General features: G+C 37.2%; 1 non-coding gene across 1 annotated transcript; it reads left to right on the forward strand.

The window, feature by feature from the left end:
* Nucleotides 1-335: 335 nt before the first annotated feature.
* Nucleotides 336-442, forward strand: LOC141688144 (small nucleolar RNA R71). The gene has a single exon (XR_012561606.1). It is a non-coding gene; the product is annotated as a small nucleolar RNA R71 (small nucleolar RNA).
* Nucleotides 443-3708: the final 3266 nt, after the last annotated feature.

Here is a 3708-nt window from a genome sequence, read left to right on the forward strand (position 1 = left end):
AACACTGATCCGTAGCATGAGAACCTGCACAAAACTCACAAACCATAGCTATTTGATTAACTCCATATGTAGCCAGAGAATCAACCTTCATTGACAGCGCTTGGAGCTGCGCTGCAATAGCGGTGGCTGCATCGACTTCCAGAATACCTGCTACCTTCCCAGGCATCATCCTCTGAGTTGGGTTTTGATGCTCATTTGCAGCCATAGTCTCGATAAGATTATAAGCCTCGGTATAGCTTTTAGCCCATAAGGCGCCTCCAGCTGCTGCATCGAGCATGGGCCGAGATTGGGCCCCCAAACCATTATAGAAACCAGTGATCACCATCCAATCGGGCATTCCATGATGTGGACACTTCCTCAATATTTCCTTGTAGCGTTTCCAAGCTTCGCACATAGATTCTGTAGGTTGCTGCACAAACTGAGTAAGAGCACTCCTCATAGCAGCAGTCTTTGCCATCGGATAAAACTTTACCAGAAACTTTTGCGCAAGATCTTGCCAAGTAGTGATGGACCCAGCTGGTTCAGAATGTAACCAGTCCTTAGCTTTGTCCCTAAATGAGAATGGGAAAAGCCTCAGCTTGATAGCCTCATCAGTCACGCCATTATACTTGAAAGTGCTGCAGATCTTGATAAAATTCCTTATGTGCATGTTGGGGTCTTCAGTCGCAGCCCCTCCAAAAGAAACAAAATTCTGCACCATCTGAATAGTGCCCGGCTTGATTTCAAAGGTGTTAGCTTGAATAGCCGGATGAAGAATGCTTGACTGAATGTCATCAATTTTAGGCCGAGAAAAGTCCATAAGAGCTGGATCAGCCTGAACAATATGATCACCCATGTTTACTGGTTCTTTCTTCTCAGTTCCTGAATTCGAGTCTTCAAAATCTATCTTCTCCGGAATATCAAGAACTTCATCTGTCTCCTTAGCTGTATCTAAAGTCCTCTTGCGAGTACGAGAACGAGTTTGCATAAACGCTCGCTAAAGTACCTGAAACACAACCGGAAACAATAAGTAACAACTACGTCCTAATCACGGAGTCCTAATGACCAATGATGGTAAGTACATAAACTAAACAAATACGCCGAGTCCCCGGCAGCGGTGCCAAAAACTTGTTAATGCGAAAACACGCGCTAAAATCACGCAAGTATACGCGTTCGCAAGCAATATAGAATACTTTCTAGTTCGTTCCCACAGAGACTCAGACTAACTATTGTCTAATTAAACTCACGCACCAATGTATGATTACTTCTCAATGTTAAGACACTAACAATTAGAATTGTTGACTAAATATTAACTACAATTAATTACTTGATTAATCACTTAATTAACACTTCGATTAATCAATATTAAAACACTCATGAGATCACAACTTCATTACTACTTCCTTCAATAGTTATTGTTATTACCTTCAGCATGTGACAGTGATGATATTAATCGAATAACACGAAACTGATAAAAGCCAACTTTCGTTGTACTAATACCATTCTACCAAACATCCACAATTAAGATAGAAGTTGAATAGTCATCAATTATGTTGAGTTCCTATATGTCTACAGAAATTGACAACACAACGATTTAAGCACAAGTTATTCCTTTTGATTACACAGGGCGAATAAAACTGTTAGAGTTACACACTAATCATGCACATCATACATGAACCTATGCTAGCATGGCAAGTTCTAAATCTCAAGATCCACCATCGCTTCACAAGAGATTAACACCCTATCTTATATGTTCGTGACGCACATAAGACGAATACGCACAACCAATACTAGATATCATACAGTCATCACACACTAAAGTACTAACAATTAACTAAAGAGTTCCATAGTAAATACGTTACAACCCCATGTTCACAAATAGCCCATAATAGCACTTATCGTCATCATGGGTTCATATGAAATCATGATAAATAAACACAAGAAACTAATAACTAAACTAATTATATTAAACTAGAGTACGTCATAAGAGTAAATAGGTTCAAAGTAAAAAAACTAGCATCCAACTTTACAACGAAACAAGATTCACAAGAAAATATGCTTCCTCTTCGTTGCTGTATGCTAAAACGATCTTCTTCCTTATCTCCTTCGCTCCTTGCTTAATACCACGATCCCCTCTCGTGGAAACGTCTCCAAATCTACTTATATAATAGTCCCATAAAACTCAGATTACATAGAAGTTGGAAGCCAAACAGAAGTAGAAGTCTAAAACAATTTATTATTTTTCCCGACCCTGCGCGGCCGCTCAGCATAGCTGAGCGGGCGCTCAGCTTCCTGCCCGGCCGCTCAGCATTACTGAGCGGGCGCTCAGGACCCTATTGGAAAAATCCTGAGTTTGCTCCGTTTCTTCGCCGTAATGTGCCCCTTTCTTTCCTCTCTCAATGGTGAACACATGCCAAGGCTTATTCTTGATGATTACTCCTCTGAAATGCAACTAATACCCTGAAATGCATAAACACTAGAAAAATGCATCAAATACACAAAATAATTGATTTCAAGGCACCAATTTAAGCCATTTTAAGATGTTCTAAGTGGTATAAAATGCCACTTATCACTGGGTTTTACCCAGACCTTTAATTAATAGGCCATAGTTGCCTGAGTACTCCTTATGTTGGTTGGGTCTATGTAGTTGGGTATAGATCCGCACTGTATCCTGACTGATCTGCAGGTTATAGTGCATATGTTGGTTCTTGTTTCCAGTCTTGTTCATTTGGCACTCGCCAGTGTTGGTAAATTATTATTCTATTAAGATACATATGGTTGTTCAAACCAGCAGCTTATTAGTTCACTTATTCTTCTCTCTTTATACTATATATATTGTTGCTGGCTTATTGAGCAATTTTGGCTCATCCCCTTTTATTGTTATTCCTATTGTTTTACAGTTAAGGTAGAGAATGAAACCCATCAGGACCCGCATAGTCAAGCAGCGAGTCAAGCAGCGTCCCCTTCTTATACCAAAAGTGTTCCTTCCTATCCCCGAAGAGAGCTTTGAGTTACCAGATCAGGTGTAACAGGATAAGTAGTAATGTTGGGTTGAATAAAGGTTTTATGTGGTTTGAATAAAAGTTGTGTGGTGAGAATGTAGATAGAATAAAGTTTTGTAACAGAGAGAGTTCTTGAGACAGATTGTATTTATTTGGGTTTGTAATAAAGTTAGTGTGTTCTTGTTTTCAACTCTTAACCTTAAAAGATCCTGAGTAGTGGTAGTTCGGGGTAATTATTATATTTATATTCCGCTTGTGCAGGTTTAGTTTATAGTTGTTATTAATAATGCCCCAAATTTGTACCCCGGATTTGGAGGGTGTTATTAATAATAATAATAATAATAACAGTTCGATAGTTATTCGAGAATTCCGAGTAGCTCGTATTTATGCGAGTAGTTAATCAATGAATTAGATTATGGTACGAATAATAAATATTTATTCGATAAATAGCGTATCAGTCAATTGTATCGATTGGTTATTTATAAATATACGATCTAATCGAGTAAGTAATAATAATTTATAAATAATTGTAATAAATTGTAATTAATCCTAATAATTAGAGATTAATTATTTTAAAATACAATAATTATTAATTAATTATTTAAAAATATAATTAAGGATTATTTAATTATAATTAATTATTTATAATTCCTTATTAATTATTTAAATCTTGTTTAATTCATAATAATTAAACCGTTAGTCCGAATTGAGCGAAACAAAGACCCGT

This window comes from Apium graveolens, chromosome 9 (assembly GCF_009905375.1).
Source record: "Apium graveolens cultivar Ventura chromosome 9, ASM990537v1, whole genome shotgun sequence".
Lineage (NCBI taxonomy): Eukaryota > Viridiplantae > Streptophyta > Magnoliopsida > Apiales > Apiaceae > Apium > Apium graveolens.